The following is a 21,002-nucleotide window of genomic DNA, read 5'->3' as shown; positions in this document are numbered from 1 at the left end:
ATTGAGTGAAAGAACAGACCGAGAAGGGTGAAATGTAGCCCTGCTTGCTAAAGGAAGCAGCCGAGCACAGAGGTGCAGGGTGGGGCTCTGGACTCTGAGATGTGTGCTGAAGCCGCTTGTCAGATGATTCACACTTTCTGAGTCTTCTAGTTTCCATCTGCAGAATGGGCATGTGTACTTGCCTCTCAGAGACCTTTTAAGGAGAAATATTATATATAAAAATTTACTGTTTCACTGCCAGATACTTACTAAGTATTCAATAAATGATGACCATCCTTAATTTAAGTATGTTTCTAATGCATACGACACTTGCCAATGTTCCTGCAGATGTTTTATAAATGAGAATAGAAAGTCACACAGTTTAAGAGCTGCCCAGGGTCCGGACTCTGCCAAGCCAGCAGCATCTCTCTGAGGGAAGAAAGCCTTGTACTTCTTCCTTTTTTAAAATACATGCCCACGGTGGTGGCCTTCAGAATTGGAGTTTGCCTATTTTTTCCCCCAAAGGAGAGTGAGTTATTTTTCCCAGTTGAAACCAAGCCTAAATATTCAAATCTGGGATATAAGTGTTCCATGTTTTCAAAGAATGAAGATGGCATCAATATATGTTATTGAGAAATAAAAAAAGAGGCCCTGAAATTATTTCTCTGTATTTTTGATAGTTTAATAGGTTAACTTTCCTTGAGACTAAATCTGCAAACATCTTTTTTTCCCCTCCCCCTTTTGGTAATTAAAACAAATCAGAGAATGCACAAGGGCTGGAGTACCTCTATCACTCAGTGGTTTATGGGGTGGAGCTGCATGTGTGAACTTGGGCGAAACATTTAGCTTCACCTTGCTTGTGTCTAAAATAAGGATAACGATAGGATCAACCCTCTGGGATTGTTGGGAAGGTTAAAGAAGATAATTATTAAATACACCATGCACAGAGAAAGTGTATAGTAAGTTTAGCTATTGCTATTTTGATGTGTATCAATGTACTAAGTATTTTGATGTTGACATATATTTTGAACTGCAAACTCATAAAATATAAATTAATATTAGCTTCTTGCACTTAATAATCTGCATTTAATGATTCTGGAGGCAGCTATATCTACCTTAAGATTGTGTTGGGAGCTGTGGCATCAGTTTTAAGAGACATGACATCTGCTACTAATTTGGGCTGCCCATTTGGTAAAATTATTTAAGTCATTAGGGTGCCTTAGGACTGTGGTCCATAGCCAGTCATGGGAGAGGGTGGAATTCCATCAGGCGGTAAAATAGCTGACTGGTGAAAAATCTTGTTGATGGAGGAAAGATTCAGAATCTCATCTATGCAAATCAGATGATAGTATCTGTAGCAGTTAGGATGAGAGTGGGCTGCAGAAAACCTGAAATAACAGTAGCTGAATCAGATAGAAGTTAATTCTCTTTTACAAGTCCTGATAGGAAGGCTGATATGGCATTCTATTGTTTCAGGGACGCAGGCTTCATCTATCTTGTTCCTCAAGAGCACCTACCATCCGTCCATAAGCTTACTTCCTACTTCAAATTGGCTGCTGCAGCTCCAGCCATCAAATCTTTATTCCAGGCATTTAGAAAGAGATAAGAGCATGTCCTTTACCTTTCAGGCCATCTCCAACAGATTGCCCACACCAATATCTGCTTGCATCTCATCCCCCAGGCCACTCCCTGCTGCCTAGCTACAAGGAATGCTGGTAATGTAGTCTTTATCCTGGGAATGTATGCTGAAAGACGTGGCTATGTGGGGACAATTAGCAGTCTGTGCTGCAGGGTTAAAAGGGGTTAGATCACTTAATTTTGACCAGGGCCCGAGTGCAGAACCTAATCCCATGTGCAAAGCATGGACTTGGAGTCGCTTGTTGCCATAGTAACCAGAAAAGACTGAACATGCCAGTTGTTATGAAGAAAAAAATTGTCCTTGCGTCTCAGATCCTGGGTTCTGGCCCGAAAATTCTGGCTGATAAGCTCCTAAGTTTAAGATGGTACTTACTTATGTTGTTAAAACAACTTGTTTATTCTCCTGGTGCTAACTTGTTTATTCTCCTGGTGCAACTTGTTTATTCTCCTGGTGCTTTCACCCTGGGAAAGCATAGAAATACACCGAGTGATGGGAAAGTAAATCACAGAAATAATACTTGTGGGAAAATCAGCACATGTTTGGTATTTGAAGTATGTGGTGTAATAAAAAATATTTTTGACATATTAGAGACAGATTAGATTGATGACGCTACTTTAAAATGTAACCAAGCAGCAGTTTAATTTAGACTTGTCAATTTTTATTGGAAAATTTAAAGAAAGAAAATTTGCCATGTTTGATTGTTTAGAAGAATCTAAGAGTCTTTAAACTTGGTTTTAAGTTTATTGCTTCACTAAGATGTTTTGAATACTTAAGGAAGGCTTTTTGTAAATTATTTATTTATTTATTTATTTATTTATTTATTTATTTATTTTTGGCTGTGTTGGGTCTTCGTTGCTGTGCGTGGGCTTTCTTTAGATGCGGCGAGCAAGGGCTACTCTTCGTTGTGGTGCGCGGGCTTCCCATTGCGGTGGCTTCCCTTGTTGTGGAGCACGGGCTCTAGGCACGCGGGCTTCAGTAGTTGTGGCACATGGGCTCAGTAGTAGTGGTTCGCAGGCTCTAGAGCGCAGGCTCAGTAGTTGTGGTGCGCGGGCTTAGTTGCTCTGCAACATGTGGGATCTTCCCGGACCAGGGCTCGAACCCGTGTCCCCTGCATTGGCAGGTGGATTCTTAACCACTGTGCCACCAGGGAGGTCCCTAAATACTTAAGGAAGGCTTTTGCTTATCATATCGGTATAAGTATTGGAGGAGATTTAATGAATTGAGTTGTTTTATCTGGGTCCATTGTTTAAAGTTATCTAGGTTTCTTTAAACATTGAATAAGCAACTCCCTGATAGTAACTGTTAAAATATAGTCTATGTTAAAAGAGAATTGTAAGTTGAATTCAAAGTCCTAAGGCAAAAAATGGATTTCTAAATTTTTTTCATATTAATACATTTAAAAAATCAACCTTAAATATTTTTCTATATGCAAAAGCTGCCTAATAATGATAATAATAATTATAATAATAATAAACACTGACAGCTTCAACTTTTAAAACTTTTTATTTATTCACATACAAATAAGAGGTCTCCGGTGATAATTTCTTTTTTCTTTTAGTAGTGGAGTTCTTTTGTGTTTGTTTCTTTGTTTGTTGCTTCAAATTAAATCTTATGTGGAATCCAGAGTTGGGCTTGTTTTGAGAAATGACTCTCCCTTATTCCAAGTAGTCTGAGGAGCCTTTCGGATAAGGGACCCTCTCCTTCCTCAGTTACAAGATGGCAGGCATCCCAAGCTAGGCCCGTCACATGTGACACTTCTCCGAAGACATCAATCATTCTTTATTTCCTTTTACCTAGAACACTCAATTTTACCTTCCTACTTCCTGTTTTTTTAGCACAGGCGTGAAAAGCCCTGATTCAGAAACCAGATTTTGTGTGTTCAAATCATGGCTCTGATGCTGCCTCACTGTGTGACTTTGGGTTCATTACTTAACCTCTCCGAGTCTCAGTCTCCTAATGTATAAAATTAGCACCATACTAATGTCCTCTTTAGTATTTAGTATTGTTGTAAAGATTAAGTGAATTAATACATGTGCAGCTCTTGAATGGCAGCTGACATATAGTAGGTGTTCAATGTGTGTTTATTATTATTATTCCCTAGGTGCTGAGCTTTCCTTTCAATTATATGAATGAACCCACAGTTTTCCATTGGATTCCTTTTGTCCTCCTTACTTTTTAACTATGGACTATGTATGTTCCTTGTAAGCAAATATTTTCTGGCTGGAAAAAGCCCAGTGTCAAAATAGATATCCTGGATGACCCGTTGGGCCCCTGTACCTGCTATAGTTGCAGGTACAGGGGCCCTGTCCGTGCGACATTGCCTGAAACCGACTGGACCCAGTCGTGTTAAGGGCTCCTCCTTGGTTTGTGTGCTCTGATTCCCTTCGCCAGTCCCACCTGTCACCCTGGCCATAAGGATCGTGTACTGAATAGTGACCTCAACTTCTGGACGAATATCCAAGGAGGGTCTATGATGACAAGAGTCTGGTTAAGACAGAGGAATAAACTCGTAATTGTACAATATATTCAACAAGGGTCAACTTTAGAAGGAGAGGAGGAGGAAAATAAGAATGAGATGGAGAAGGGGAAGCAGAAAACCACCACCGCTGTCTCAGGACTACTTGGATGCTCCACCGAACCATTCGGTGTGTTCTTCTGTGAGCCCCCCCGAGCCCCCCTCCTCTACGGGATAAAGGTGACAGCTCCGCAGCATGGCGTGCAGACGGCCCAGGGCGGCCTTTGGCTACCTGTCCACTCCCAGTTCTGCTTCTTCTCTTCTCTTCCAGTCATCTTTTGTGTTTCATAAGTACCAGACTCCCGCTACATCTTATTTACTCCCCGCTCTCTCGTGCCTCCACATCCGTGTGTATTTCCTTCCTTCCTTGCTGTCTTGTCCAGCTGGCACAGACCACTCATCTTCAAGCCTCAGATCACACTCTGTCTTCCCTGAAACAGCCCCTGACTTCCCCAGGCATGCCGCTGAATCTCTGTCCCTACTGCTCTATGCACCTTACATGTAACCCCATTTTGCACTCATCAGATGTGACCTCCTTGTGGCAGGGTGTGTGTGTCTCTCCATCATGTTGTACCCACTGCAGCCTAGTCCCTGACCCAGAGCTGGTGGTCCTGAATATTTACTGAACAGGGTCTTCCCCAGACCACACTGTCCTTCTCTGATACGCTTCCCTTCCTTGCGCTTGGCTGCTAGGGCATCACCCCTGCTGGAAATCGGTTGTTGGGGGAAGCAGTCGGTTCAGTTTCTGAATCTCCTTTTAAACGAGGCTCTCTGAAAATAGAGACTATCAACCTTTTTCCCTGCTGGGTCTCCAGTGCTTAAAAAGGTACTCAAATAATCATGCATTAGATAGAATAATAAATCCATCCACTGCTCATTCTGCATATCTGAGTCCAAGCCCACCCTGCACTTAAATAAAGTAATCTCTGCCAGACAGATGGTCTGTCATGTCCTGGTTGCCCCAACGCAAGGACCTGTCTGAGCTTCCTCGAGAAGCAGAGGCATGTTTCTTGGAATCTGTAGATGCCAGGGTTTGGTGTCAAGATGAAATGATTCTGATACCCGTGAGCAATGAATCTGGTGCTGTGCTACCAAGGCAAAAAGAAAAGGAAGCCTGTCAATGTCACTCTCTGGGGACAGTTGTGACAATATCAAAATAAACTCACAGCAAATGCCATGAGCTTGGACTGAAGGGAAGTGTTTGGGCTTCTGCAAAAATGAGACCCAAAGCAGGGAGATGCTATTACTGGTGCACGTCTCTCTTCCTCACTCCCCCGACCCCTCCATCCTCCAATGACCCCTCAGCCTCGTCCCCCTTCAAATCTACAGAGAAAGTCTGGGGCTCTGAATTTCTGCCACTGCCATTCTTCTAAGAATGTGACAAAAGAAACCACGTCTTATTTACTTTATGCAATCGTTCCTTTAATAAAATATGAAGTGTTTCATAGTAACATAGAGACATCTTGCCAAAACAAAAAAACAAAAAAACTTTAAGAAACCCAAACCAAGCATTCATCTAACCAAATTTGTTGGGAAAGCTTGAAGTAGTCCCACAGAAACCTGTGCTGGGCATCCACCATGGGCCAGATTCAACATGGTGTCTGGCAGACAGAGAAATAAGTGAATTCTCACCCAAATGGTATTTTCCCTTCAAAATGTGTGCTTCCTTCCTTATCTGGACCCTTATACTCCAGCCCACAGATCAATCCATCTCGTCTCACACTCCAACCCCAGACCTTTGGGCAATTGTCCCCCTTTTTCTCATAAGCCATCAAGTATGCAGAAGGACACCCAGTCAGTAATCTACAAATTGCCAGGATGCCACCAGCCCACTCTTCACATCTTTAACCCCAGAACTTAGATCTCTACGGTCATAGTTGGTCAGCCCTCGAACAGGATTATCACTTGGTAGGGCTTCTGGGTCAACCAGATCCAAGCGTGCATTCTCCCCCCACAGTTCACTGTGTAACCACACACAAGTTACTTAACCTCTCTGAGCCTTCTCTTGCTCATCTGTAAAATGCAGAGAACTCACTGCAACCTCATAGACCTCTTGTGAGGATGAATTATGGCAAAATTTACATAAAACTTAAGACCATTTATACAAGATCATGAAGACCGTCCCTGCTGGATTTGCATTAGTACCTGGGCTCTCCTTAAAATATCCGGGATCAGAACTGGTCAGATACTTGACTGTAACTCAAGCCTTTTATTTTATTGCTAAAGAAACTGTGGCCCAGAGAAACTCACTAACTTCCTTAGAGTCCTGCATACCAGTTCAAGGGAGAGGCATTTGTTGATTTGCGTGTTTAATGAACACATAATGCTTATACTGTATCGGACACTATTCTAGGTGTTTTACAACTATCAGAACATTTAATATTTACAGAAACCCTATGAGGCAGAAATTATTATCATCTACACTTTACAAATGAGGAAATGGAAGGGTCAGTAACTCGCCCAATTACAGGCTTGTAATTAACGAAAGAAGGATGTAATCCAGGCAGCTGGCTGTAGAGTCTGTGCACTGAACCTGAACCACTGTACTGGTCTCAGCTCCTGTAATACTCATCATGCTTCTTCAATATTCATCTACAGTCAATGCCACCTCTTCTCTCCATCTCTCCCCCCTCCTCTCTCCCCCTCCTTCCCTCCAGCCTTTTATCTATCCTAATTAATAATAAAGAGAGTGAAATTACTTTCTCTGAGAATCCCACTGAGCGGAGGCTGAGCAAAAGCCTATGTGTTACTCCTTGCTATAGATAATTCCAAAGAAGCTGGAGAGAGAAAGGGGGAGGTGGGGGGCAGGGAAGGAGGGGGATGCATCCCAAGTTGCATGACTGAGCTGGTCTCCATTTGGTATTGTTTATTCATGAGGGACTGTCTCTTAAGAGGCCTGTGAAGTACCAGGAAACAGACAGTTGGGGAGGGGAGGGGGTAGGGGGAAGAACGCGTCCATTGGCTCCCACTTTACATAGGTTAAAGGTTTGCTCCCTGGGGCATTCACTGTCCTACATTCCTGGGCTACTGCTGCGGTCTTGGCCAGGCTCCAGGTATCTCTCACCTCTGCAGCAGCAGAGACCCCTGGAGAAGGTTGTCATGAGGGGAGGGGCTGCAGCCCTGCAGAGTTGGGGTGGGAAATTGGCCCAGGGTGCACAGAGGGGTCTATGGGGAGCTGGTCTGCGTCCTGGGGGTGGAAGGCGTCTGATACCCCTGCCTCGAGGAGCTGTTGCATTCTCCCGACATCCAAATCTAGCCAGGAGTGCCCAGTTTCTGGTTCTCGTTCCTATTTCATCCTTAGTCTAATTGTCTCTGTAATTTGAAGCAGGTCTCTTCATTCCTCTCACTTTCCCATTTGCTAAATGAGATATTATGAAGATCAAATAAGCAAATGAACAGGAAAGGGACACCTCCAGGATGACACAAGGGGTTGGTGGTAGAGCCAAAGGAAAAGTATCTAGATTTTGCAGTAAAATTGGGGTACTTCTCAAGCAGCACTCTAGAAAAAGAAACTTTTAACCAGCTCCAAGCCAGCCAGCCGCGGAAAAGACCCCCCGTTACATACATGAGCGATCTGTGAATGGCTGTGCAGCCCCTCACATCACGGCCACACAGCGGGACACAGAAACTCATCTCGAGTCAAGAAAGTGCATTCTCCTAGGTCCCTAACTTCTGAGTTGTCCGAAAAGGTTTATTCTCAATGAATAAACGGTGCCCCTGTCTCCAGATGGCATCAGTAGCTGACCAATACTTCCTTCTTTATTGTGCTACAGATCAATTAAGCATTGTAGATAGTTGATAATTTTGGTAAAACACAAGATAAGAAAAATGATCATCTATTAAATACCACTTAGGTACCAGAGACTGTGCTAGGTGCTGTATATTCATCAGAATTGTTAACACACATTATGCACTTCTCTGCTCTGGGCACTGCTTCTCACAGGATAATGTGCCACTCATTCACTCCTCTCAGCAGCCCTGGGAAAGAGGAAGTGGTGTGACCATCTCTATTTTGCAGATGAGGAAAATGAGGCTCAGAGTAGCTGAGTCACCTGCCCCACATGGCACAGCTGGTGTGAGGTGGAATTGACATTACCCGCCAGACATCTAGCTCTAGACTTCATGCTCTACACTTCCACTCGCTGCTTTTCGACACTTACCACAACCCAGATCTGGCCCCTGAGCCGCCAAGCAGCAAAGCTGTCTGTAGGATAAAGTGCAAACTCTTTGCGGGATGGGCTACCCAGCCAGCCTCCCAACCCACCAACCCCTTCCATTCTATGCCCCTCAGTGGTGCCAGGAAAATTACCCTTCAGACACTGATCGGCTACATTCTAGTTCTCTGACCTTGAACACGTCATCTTCACCTCTCTAAAACTCTGTGTCCGTAGCTGCAAAATGAGGGGAAAACCCTTTCTTTGCAAGAGTCTTATGAAGTGCAACCAGACAAGCTACGTAAAAACCCCTAGGTCAAAGCCAGGAACACGATGGAGTTTAACCAATGCCCATTTTCTTCCCTTTGCTCTTCTGAACTTAAACAGAGATTAGTTTGCAACTTATCTGCATGCCTTCCACGTGCCCCCAGCTAAAATGCGCCTCCTGCAGGTTTCAGGAGCCTTGGGAGTGAGCCCACTGTGTTACATTTATCAGGGAACGTGTCCTCTTCCTGAGTTATTTGAGGGTGAAGGGTTTACCTCTTTGTAACTACCCCAGCGCCCAGCACAGTTTCTGACAAATGCAGGAGCTCAACAGATAAATGTCTGTTGAATAAACAAATGAATAACTGAATACAGCCGCTTCCGGTTCATCATAGGAGAGTAATAATGACTCGGTGACTTGAGATTTGACTTGGTTGTACCTGTGCGTGCCTGGATGGATCTCCAGGGGAACACAGTCGAGAGGGATTATTTATCAGCTTCTCTCTGCTCAATTCAATTCAACGAACGTTTCATTTACATCCACCGAGAGCCTGAAGTGGGAAGAGGCAGAGCCTGATGCTCGTGGAGAACGCACAGCCTTGTCCTAATTTCTGGGCTCATCATGCCAGCTCTTCCAAACCCCCGCACAGATTAGCCACGTGAGAAGCATTTTTAATGAGTACACGTTTGTCCATGTCCTTTGCCCAGACTAACAGCTCAGCAGAAAAAGGAAGCGCACAGGCTCCAAGATAAAAGGGAATTTGGGGTGCTTGCCTACCATGTTCTTGTCCTCTCTCCCTCACACACACTCACTTCCATACACGCTATATTTTCCAGGATTAAGAGGAAGCAATCTCATTTCAAGTAGCATGGAAATAGTGGGTCTGCCCTATCCTTCCAGCTGGGGTTTTTAAATAGTTTTATGACTGCTTAATCGAGGTTTGCCACGGAACACTTCACACAATCAGGAGGGACATGCCCTGCGCACCCTTCTAAGTGCTCAAGTTGCTTTCAAGAAAAGGCAGCTGCACAGGGAGGAGACAGTGTAATAGAGAAGAACAAATCCGACTCCATATGGGATCTGTTTCTTTTCCTTTAACCTTTGTATTCTCTTGCCTTGGCTACAAGTTAAGAATGTTGCCTACAGCCTGAAATATACAGGATCACCCATTCTCAAGGCTCTGACCTTTAAAGGGATACCACTTTTCCATTCCTATAGAGATAAAAAGTTGCAGAACAGAGAATAACATTGGTCCTGTTGGAGGTTTATAGGAACATTGTGACCCGACCTAGGTGGACAGCCCCAAGAACAAAGGATCCGGCCCCAAGAAGTTTGCAACAACCAACCACAACCCCTCCTCTTTCAGTATGAAAGAAGCCTGCATTCTAGCTCGGGTAAGATGGTTCTTTGGGACACCATCTTCTCTGTCTGCTGGCCTTCCGAATAAAGTCGCTATTCCTCGCCCTAATGCCTGGTCTCTTGACTAACTGGCCTGTTGTGGGGCAAGCAGTACGAGCTTTGACTTGCCAACTGCAGGACACGAGTGCTGTCCAGATGGGATCCACCCTAATGTCCCAACAGCCTACTGTGGTTCAGTGCATCAGCGCACAGTGGCATCCACCTCGATTAGGGTGATGTGCAGACAAAGCAGGGCTGGAGTGGTGACCAAGGGTTTACAGACAACCCCATATAATCTAATTTAGCAGGAACCACTTTCAGGTAAAGAAGCAGCATTTCCGAGAGACTGTCTGAGCTTGCATTGGTGAGTGGCAGAGTTGAGCTTCCTCCCCTGTAAATCCGTCGACAATTCTACGCAGCTGTGCCTGTGCAGGATGAAATCAGACAGGACATGTCAACTGCCTATGGTGGAAATACACTTTATATAGAGCGTGTGACTCTCCAGTGTAAAGCTCAATGCATTTTACATATGTATGCACCTGTGTACAGAAACGCCACCTCCATCAGACTATGTGACATTCCCAGCATCCCAGCGTGCTCCATTCTAGGGATCCTGGATGGAAATACCTCTCTTCTGATGCCTCTTCACCCAATGTGCGTTACCCCTGGCTTCTGCACAAAAGACCTTTGAAATGCAGCACTATATTCGAAAAATAGAAGTTGACTAGAAAACTACCCCAATTTACTGCTGCTCTTGCTGCTATCATTATTATCACTGGGCATGTACTCAATATAGTTATCAATGAGATGATGCCATTTATGAAGACTTTGAGCGACTCCTGACTACAGGGACTTTGAGTTTTTCCAAGAAGGTCATAAAGCCATGGCGCCGTCCTGCAGCCCAGTCATGGTTGGTGAAGCTGGGAAAGGCCCCCGACCCCCTGCTTTCCTTGTCCTCTTTCCCGCATTTTGAGAGACAGTCTCAGAGACTGCGGGACGTAGAGGGAAGCCTGCCAAACACAGGGGTCAGTTTTACTCTGAACTGTGCGGCTGACAAATCGTGTGGCCCCTGGGCAAGTCGGGCTTCCTCCTGGGGCCTGGGACACGCCATCTATAAAACCTCAGCATCGATACTTGTCTTGTCTTTCTCTGTGCTTTAAAGGTGAAAATGTCTCCGTCTCCAAGCCCACCCAGGCCTGGCTCCTTCTAAATCCTCAGAGTTGGGACATTGCTAACTTATACGGAGTCTCGACGGGATTTGAAAAAGAGGCCCCTGGTAGGTGGGTGCAGCCCCACAGCGTGGGGGGTGGGTGGCCCCTTCGTGAGAAGAAAAGCCCCAGTTGCTTTGGGCAGGGGTAGGCTTGCACCAGAGCACACAAATTGGCCAGAAGAAGGAGGGCTGGATTTCAGCTCTCACTCATCCCCTTCACGCAGTGCACGATCTGCGGAACTGTACGCGGCGGCCCTGCAGAGTCTGCTGTTGCCTCAGTGCATTTGCGTTTTTTGGAGTCCTTGCTCTGACTGTGTTACTTGGAGATGCAGATTAAATGGAATCTTGTTAGTAAAGTCTTTTCAACGGTGCCTGACACGCTTTTAGAAACCACTCCACCCGGAGGCTCCTCCCACTTGCCCGGCGCCTGCACACACCTCCGCCACGCTGCTCTGGAGTCCTGCTCCATGTTCTCCCCTCAGGATTTCAGGAGCTTGTGAGGGCAGAGAATGGATCTGCTGCTTCTTTGTGTTTTCCTCGGCATCCATCACTGCACTGGGCTCAGAAAATATTAGTGAGGGAGGAAGGAAGGGAAGAGAAGGGAAGCAGATGCCAATGAGCAGGTCCGTGGGTCCCTCTCCTCCTGATTCGCCCAGTAGGGCTCCACCTACGCTTCCTCCATCGCACCTGAACTGCAGCTCGTTGACACAGACCTCATGTCTGCAGTCTGTTCTCCTCTACCCACTAGTGTGACTTCAAGGCAGGAAGCAGGCCTTCCTCACGTTTGCATTCTCCAGGCACCTGGCATGTGCCTAGCACCTGGGTGGGGTGCTGATAATTCCTCATCAAGTTGAGGAAATTCTCCCCAAAGCCCCCTCCACATGCCCCACTGTCTTCTCCTAACATCCCAACTCCCCCTGCCCAGCCCAGGTGTGAGACAGCCTACCAGGTCTCTCCTGCTCTTTGCTCCTGTGAGGACCCAGACCTTTCTCACTCCTGACTCAGCTGACGTAGACTCCCGGATGGGGCCTTGGATGTGAGTCTCCCCACGAGCCATGTCCTCGCCTTCAGGCTGATGAGTGGACTCTGGGCATTCGTGGATTTCCCTTTCTTGGTTTAGATGCTTCATCAAATCAATTCAGAAGGTCCACGATAAAGTAGTTTGTTTAGAGCAGTGACACTCCATCCAGGCTTGGCCACTCATTAGCTTTGTGGCTCTGGTCAAATTATTTATGCTTTCTCAGCCTTGGTTTTCTCATCGGCAAAATGAGACAACGATGGGTGTCTTGCTGGTTTCTTGGGAAGACTGACCAAGGCTATCCGTGAAGGTAACTGTGCACGTGGTGTGCACTCGACACAGGAGGCTGTTCTTAGGACTATTCTCTAATCAAGGACCAGCCAAATTTTCTTTAAAAATATAAAATTTATTTTTGTTTGTGGACCACAAAAAATATATGCCATGGGTGGATTTGGCCTGTGGGCCACTATTGTATTAAATATCTGAAGAAGTCATATCACTTTTAATTTTTTCAGTTATTCTTCATTGAATTTTGCACAGGAAAACATGTCTCTCTATGTGTGTGTGTTTTAAGCATTGGAAGATGCGTGACATTGGTGAGCTCTGTCCCTCAATGACCTACTCTATAATCAAATTACAGACTCCCTCTTATTGAGTGTATGTGACAGGCCTGGTGTCCAGTACTTCATTTATATTATCTAGTCTAACCCCCAAAGGTGGACATCATAATCCCATTTTATAGATAAGAGCTGGGAGGCTCAGCCTGGATAAGTCATTTACCCAGCGTCACCCAGCAAATAAGAAGCACAACCGGATGCAGTCTCAGTTCAGTCCGACCTTAGAGCGCTAGGTTTTCAAGCTGTTCTCTCCTGACCTCTGCTTTCCCTAGCTGACCCCTGGGGTCCCATCCTGGGTCCTAACCCACCAGCTACACTTCTCCCCTGCCATCCTGGAGAGCGGAGGAAAAGTCTGCTTGGCATGACCTACGCTTACGCTGAGACAGGTGCGGCTACTCACCTAGCAGTCTCTAGTCCCAGCAAAGCTGGCAAAGAAGGTCTGAAAAGGACCTCAGTCAAGTCCAGAAAATTCTCAAAGAATTGAAGGCAGTCAGGACTCAGCCAATGTTGGATCCCAATTCGCCCAGAGAATTGCAGGTGGGACACAGCTGTCTTATCTGCAGGGCAAGGGCAGGAGGCAAGGCCACTGTGGGAACACAGGGGACTTCCAAAGAGAAACACTGTGCTGTTGCGTAAGCGTCAGTGTGCTCTAGTCTAGGGTCAAGCTAAGTCAGAAATTCAGATAAAGCAGAGACAGCTGAAAGAAGAGGGGCAGTTTTACATAACATATGTCAGAAATGCTAGCCAGATAAATACACCACCAGAAGCGTACTATTGATCTCATTGGGAGAGCAGAACATCTTGTCTTGCCAAAGGCTTTGAGGTCAGCTGTTGGCTGATAAGCAAACCAGATTGTAATCTTCTCCGGTTAAATGATATTTCCAAGTTTGGGAGGTCAGCGGTTGACTCAGGAGGCTAAGCTTAAGTATGGTGATTACTTTTATTATTATCTTTATTTCTAAATGGTAAAAATTCTTCTTGAAAATCTGAAATGATATGGCATTGCCAAACGTTTCCCAAACTGTTATACAAACCCCTCAGGGCTCTCGTTAAAAAAATGCAGATTCGGATTCAGCAGTTCTGAGGTTCTGCATTTCTAACCAGCTCTCAGGGGATACAGACGCTGGTGGTCCGCGGACCACACTTTGAGTAGCGAGCATCTCCACCCCACACCTGTGTGTACAGCACTCTGCATCCGAATGGCCTCTAGGATTTACTTAGCATCACTGTGGATTTGACTGTAGCTGGGTTATAGCGGAAACAGCCCGAGGCTAGGGATCAGGATATCAGAGTCCAAATCTCGGTCTGCCCCTTGTCGGTAATGTGACGTTTGGCAAGTTATTTTGGCTCTCGGCATCTTCGTTTCCTTACTTGTAAAGTAGAGAAAATAAATACTTACTCCATAGAGCTAGCGGGAAGATTCAATGAGCTAACGTGTGTAAAGACACGACACGTTTGTACATGTATCTGGGTCTGAAATTATTCTCAAAGGCAAGCCCTCACTCCAAGCCCCCTCGGGGCACCCCTGGCGGCCACAGGCTGGAGCCCGGGGTCCCCCTGTTTCGCTAATTTTCCCAGGTGGAATGCGGACCTGGTGCTTGAGAGTTTGGCAAAGCACTTTCTTTTCCCACACTTGTTCTTGTCCCTTGCCCAGCCCAGATGTTCCCCTTCTTCTCCCTCTCTCCTGTCCTTTCTCCCCTCTCCTCTGCTGTCTCCGCCTCCCCGCGTGGTCTCATGGCTGCCCCTAGTTCCCTGCCCCCAAGGTTCTGTTTAGAGATTTGCCCTCCTGTCTGGGCAGGGCCCTTCCAAGGCCCTCCTGCTGCACAGCTCCCTCCAGCATCTGGAACTGGGACCCCCCCACCCCCGCCTCAGCCCAACAGAGAGGGCAGAAGCTGCTCAGGGAGCCCTCCCCTCCCCTCAGTCTTTCTGTTCATACAGCTTTTCCCACTGGCAGCCCCCTACTCCCTCAGGACCAGGCTCATTTCACGTCCAATGTAAGTTCCTCTCACCACCCCTCCAAAGACTGCTGTGGTGTACAGAAGGGACCTCAATTTTCTGCGAGAGGACCCAGGTTTAAATATCAGCCCTGATGACACCACAAGCATGAGCAACGGAAGAAAACAGAGACTTGGACTTCATCACAATGAAAAACTTTTGTGCATCGAAGGACATTATCAAGAGAAAGTACAACCTCCAGAATGGGGGGAAATATTTGCAAAGCATATATCTGATAAGGGTCTAGTATCCAAAATATAGAAAGGACTTTTATGATGTAACACACACACACACACACACACACACACACAAAGACACACACACAAAGACAAACAACTCAATTAGAAAACAGGCAAGGGATTGGAATAGATATTTCTCCAAAGAAGGTAGACACATGGCCAGCAAGCACAGGAGAAGATGCTCCACGTCGTTAGGCATTAGGGAAATGCAGATCAAACCCACAACGAGCTACCACTTTACACCTGCCAGGATGAACGCAAAAATTGTAAAAAGGAAAATAGCAAGAGTCGTCGTGAATGTGGAAAAATTGGAACCTGCTGATATATATGCTGATGAGAATGTAAAGTGGTTCTGCCACTGTGGAAAACAGTTTGGGGGTTCCTCAAAAAGTTAAACATGGAATTAGCATGTCACCCAGAAATTCTACTCCTAGATACATACCCCAAAGAATTGAACAAATTCTTGCACACAAATGTTTGTAGCAGTATTATTCACAATAGTCAAAAGGTGAAAACAACCCAAATGTCCATCAGTGGATGAATAGATCAACAAATTGTGGTCTATACATGCAATGAGATCTATTATTCAGTCATAAGGAGGAATGAAGTTCTGATACCTGCTACAAGTTGGATGAAACTGGGCAACATTAGTGAACTGAAACGAGCCAGTCACAGAAGGACAAATATTGTATGATTACATTTATATAAGATATCTGGAATTGGTAAATCAGACCAATAGAACACAGAATGGTGGTTGCCAGGGACTAGGTGAGGAAGAAATAGGGAATAAATGCTTCATAGGTAAGAGGTTTTATTTTGAGGTGATGAAGATGCTTTGGAACTACCTAGACATGGAATTTGTACAACACAGTGAATGTAGCAAATGCCACGGAACTGTACACTTTAAATAAAATGGTTAATTTCACCTCAATGGAAAAAAAGTATCAGAAGAACTAAAGAATACCAATAAACGTTCTTTTTTCATTAAAAACAGTCCTGAGTATGTCTAACTGCGTGACTTTGGGCAAGTCGCTTGGTTTCTCCGGGCCCATGTCCTCTATTCTGTAAAAGGGGAATGATTGCCTGCCTTTGCTGAACTGCTTTGACATTTTGATGAAAATGCATCTAATATCAAATGATTACAAGAGATATTTCTAATAAGAAATAAAATGATGTCAAGTGTACATTTCATGTCAGTCTGAAGTCAACCCTATGCATTTCCTCTTCTCTTATAAGCTCTGTGTTACTCACTGCCTCATACAAAGTCACTTAATTACACCCTCCCTGACCTTTGCCTTTAACTATTCATCCCCAACTCTAAATCTTAGCTCTTTATCATAAGTCCCACGAAGGGAGAGATCATTCACCTGCCCCAAGCTTCTCAGTGCCGGGCCAGCACCAAAAACATATAATAATGGTAGCAGCTGTTATTTTGGGGTGCTTCCAGTGAGCGGGGTTCTAGGCCAAGCACTTCATCCGCACAGTATTTATTAAATTCTTGCAACAATTCTCTGAGGTAGGTTGATATCACCATGCCCATTTTACAGATGAAAGGACAGGTGCAGAAGGTGAGTGGCTTCTCCAAGATCACACAACGTGAGTGATAGAGCTGGAATCTGTGTGCAGATTTATTCCAATTCACACCAGAGAGCTCAGTCCCTAGACCACATCCTGAGGACTTTTAGATGCCTTGCTGGATTGAGTCTGACTTGTTTCCACCTTTGAGTGAAACTTGGCAGAAAAAGAAGGCATGTTGACATGGCAGGCTGACACGAAAAGACACCCATTTGACAGTCGAGAGACTTGTACCCTTGACCCAGCTCTGCCATTTTTCTCCCTGGGCCTCAGTTTTCCCATCCGTTCAATGGGAGGGCTGGATTGGTCCTCCGGTTGCTGTAATGCTACGAGTACCTGTGACAGACTCGTTATTGAAGACTGAGATCTTCAAGCTTCCCTGGTTTTTCTTGGAGATCTTAATTTTTTTTTTCCCAAGGTGGAGCCAGAGAGAGTCATTTCACTATCTGAGAAATGGCCCCACTCCCATGAGGTCCTCATCCCCTCAGGACCATGCAGCCCTGAGCCTGGAAGCCTTCACTGTGACCGCATCACAGTCCGGCTCCTCTGGCGGCCCCTCCCACTTTCTTCCTCCCCGCGGGACGGATGGGGCCACTCCCTAACGCCCCGCTGGCGCCTAAATCTCTTCCTCAGAGTTTGCTTCGCAGGGAGCCCAAGTCAGGACAGGGGTGTTATGGGTATTTCTGTTTTTCAGATGAGAAACAGGGGCTAAGTAGTGGTGTGACTTGCTGCACGTCACAGCTTGTAAGTCCTCGGTCCCCAAGGGGCAGGCCTGCCTCCATAGTTTAGGGGGACACGGAGGTGAGTTCTCTGGGGACAAGAATGACCCACAACATGGGACGAAGTGTCCCTTTTGTGTTTTCCTAAAGCCTCATTCTTCAGTAACGAGTTTCTTCCAGGCCCTCAGGCGTTGCAGCAACGCTCTGGCTACCTGCCCCGCCCCACTGCTCCCAAACAGCCCAGCTTCCTCCTTGGTGGTGTAGCCCTGCCCTTGGTGCTCCTCCTGCCCTCGCCTCCGCCACCTGCATTAACACTGTCAGTTTATGGCACTGTCCCCTGAGCGTGTACTCCTTCTGCAAAGGGAGTAACCTGTGTCTCGGCACATCCGGGTCAACATCCCAGCCCCTGCCTGTGACACACACGGCCACCATGACCTGAGTCCTGACCCCCTCCAGCGTCCTCTCCTCCCTCATTTTCACCACGCTGAGTCACTTGCATTGATTCTCCCCACAGCATGTATGTGCTGAGCCCCAGCCATGGACCGAGGTGCAGGGGAGACACACATGGATTAAGAAGATCTGGGTCTTGCCCTGAGTGACTCACGGCAAGGGAAGAGGCAGACCCATGAACAGACGACTGTCCCCAACATGATGACTGCCGTGGTGGGAGCAGCCATGGGCACTGGGAAAACATAAAGGTGACACTTCACCTCATGGTGCAGGTCATTCCTGCCCTCGTAGAACTCACACTCCAGAGGTAGGGCCACCCATAAGCAAGTGAGGTAAATAAAATGATCAGCGAATACACCAAAAGTACAGAGAATACAGCAGAAGGCAGGCAGGGCAGGAACAGGATGCTGAGATGGTGGCCTCGAGCCAAGTTCGCAGCACTCTCTCCAGACGCCACGCTTCTGCATATGCTGTTCCTTCCACCTGTAATATTCTTTGCCCTTTGCCTGGTGAGCTCCTACTTACCTCTCAAGACCCAGTCAAAGTCCTCTCCTCTGTCAATCCTTCTCTGCTTCTGTGCCTACCTCGCTTCCTTTATCTTATTCAAAGGACCTTCTGTGTTAGAAGCCTGAGCACAGGGCACTGCATTTGCCTATTTCATTCTCTGTGAACTTCTCCAGGGGAACTGATCACCTCTGCTTCCCCAGTACCTAGTGGTCCCAGTGCAGGGGTGACCCGTGGGCCAAATCTGGCCCTCCACCTGTTTTTATATGTAAAGTTTCATTGCACACAGCGGCCTCACTTACAGGTTGTGTAGCTCCTTCCCTGCTGCAGTGGCAGAGTTGAGTAATTGTGACAGTGACCCTGTAAACCGCAAAACCTAAAATATTTACTGTCCGGCCCTTGGTGGAAATAGTTTGCCAACCCTACCCAAGTACATAGTAAATGTTTAACCAACACTCACTTAAATAAAGGAATAGGGATGAAAGGATGAATGGCAGAGACTCTTTTCCAGAATCAGATCAGCACTTTCAACTGAAGAAGTGGAGTTGGTTATGCAACGGCTGGAGTTTCAGACTCGATCCTGCCAAAGCAAGAAGAAAACAAAAACTATAGTTTATTGAAGTATAGTTGATTTATAATGTGTTAGTTTCAGGTGTACAGCAAAGTGACTCAGATATATATATATATTATATATATAAATATAAATTATATAATTATATAATATATATAAAATGTGAATTTTATATATATATATAAATTCTTTTCCAGAATCTTTTCCATTGTAGGCTATTATAAGATATTGAATAGAGTTCCCTGTGCTGTACAGTAGGACCTTGTTGGTTATCTATTTCATATATAGTAGCGTGTATCTGTTAATCAACTCCTAATTTATCCCTCCCCCACTTTCCCCTTTGATAACCTTAAATTTGTTTTCTGTGTCTGTGAGTCTCTTTCTGTTTTGTAAATAAGTTCACTTGTAACATTTTCTTTTGGATTACACATATAAGTGATATCACATGATATTTGTCTTTCTCTGTCTGACTTACTTCACTTAGCATGACGATAATCTCTAGTCCCATCCGTGTTGCTGTAAGTCATGTTATTTCATTGTTTTTCATGGCTGAGTAATATTCCACTGTATACACGTACCACATCTTCTTTATCCATTCCTCTGTCAGCGGACACTTAGGTTGCTTCCCTGTCTTGGCTATTGTCAATAGTGCTGCTGTGAACATTGAGGTTCTAATATTCTTGACTATCTTCTTTCGTGTTTTTTTTTTTTTTTTTCTCATCTTCTGCTCTGCCTTGTAGAAGCAATATCAGTTCCAGCACATGGGTGGCGATTTTAATCCATAAGGTTGTTCCAGCTTGGCTTTAAGTTTCTCCAAATCACCTCTTACTCCCTAAGCCCTAAGCCAGGAGGCTGATACTGAGGGGTTGCTCTTTGCTGCTATTATAACTGAGAATGGCCAAGGGGAGGATGCTGGCGTTTTCTGAGCCCCTGCCACACACCAGACACATCACACATGTCATGACACAAGGGCTTCACGACGGTCCCAGGTGACAGAAACTATAGCTTCACACACACACAGACACTCGTGCAGGCACACTGAATGGGATTTATTAATGCCCCTGTCTTGAGGGTAAACAGTGTAAGTATTGAAAAATGAAAATATTCATTGCTCAGGTGCTGCTTGAGATTCCTGGAATGTTAGGAAATGTGTTTACAGTTTAGTCCTAGGTCCTGGATATGACCCAGAAATAGGATCGAGCAGAGAACCTGGCTTGTGATGGGTCTCAACATTCATCCATCAAACATTTACTGAGCACCTAACCTTCACTAGGTGTTGAGCTGGGTGCCGGGGGTATGAAGGTTAACAAGACATAGTCCTGATCTCCACGGAGATTTGGAGAGACACACATCAATACGGGGCAGACCATTCCCTCTGAGAAGTGCTCTGACTGTGTACCTGAAAAGTAGAAACTCCATGAGGGCAGAGACCCTTGACTTTGCTGTTCACCGCTGTGTCCCTTGTACCTGGTGTGGTCCCAGGCACATAGCAGGCCCTCATAAACCTGCTGTATGGTGAGCATGAGGGTGGGACTGACTTTACTTAGGGAATCAGGGAGGTAGAGGAAGTTGACTAATATAAGAAACCGGGTTCTCATGAATTTAGTCATTGGTCCAATCATTCGTTCATGCATTCATGCATCCTTCATTCTTTATCCTTTTAGGTGTTAACTGAACCATTTGCTTTTGTGATCGGAGGGGAGATGAGTAACAGCTAGATAGCAACACAACTTGGAACATGGGCTTCACCAGGGCCAGAGTCAGACGGGCCCCAGAGGAAGAAGGGCCAAACAGCAAAGGGACGGGGTGAGGCTTCCCAGAGATGGTGGCACTCCAGCTGGCCTTTAAGGGCAAATGGAAGTTTCCAGAGGGGCTGGTGTGAGGGTGTCAGTGAGAAGGTGGGCCCAGTAAAATGGAGCTTCCCAAACCCTGAAACCACAGTCTTGGTAAAACTGACAACACATCACAATACGACCATGCGGATGAGTGTGCCTTACAGACTGGAAAGCACCCTGTGGGTGACCCATGAGATGACTAAGCAGAGTAATAGTAATTTGCATGTTGGTACATTTGGGCTCTACAGGTCCGTGGGAGGTGTTGGCTTTGGGTGGAGACATTACCACTCCTGACACCACAGTCATGTGTAGAGCTTGC

The 21,002-nt window shown here is 45.8% G+C and overlaps 1 long non-coding RNA gene across 1 annotated transcript; it reads right to left on the bottom strand.

Annotated features, from left to right (window-relative positions):
• Positions 1 to 9,246: 9,246 nt before the first annotated feature.
• On the bottom strand, positions 9,247 to 13,364 carry LOC137210499 (uncharacterized). The gene is made up of 3 exons (XR_010936584.1): positions 13,196 to 13,364; positions 11,598 to 11,715; positions 9,247 to 10,375 (listed from the first exon to the last, which is right to left on the bottom strand). It is a non-coding gene; the product is annotated as an uncharacterized lncRNA (long non-coding RNA).
• Between the last annotated feature and the right edge of the window lie 7,638 nt (positions 13,365 to 21,002).

Source organism: Pseudorca crassidens, chromosome 17 (genome assembly GCF_039906515.1).
Source record: "Pseudorca crassidens isolate mPseCra1 chromosome 17, mPseCra1.hap1, whole genome shotgun sequence".
Taxonomy (NCBI): Eukaryota; Metazoa; Chordata; class Mammalia; order Artiodactyla; family Delphinidae; genus Pseudorca; species Pseudorca crassidens.
Note: the sequence above shows the minus strand (reverse complement) of the source record. Positions and strands in the feature narration are given on the sequence as shown.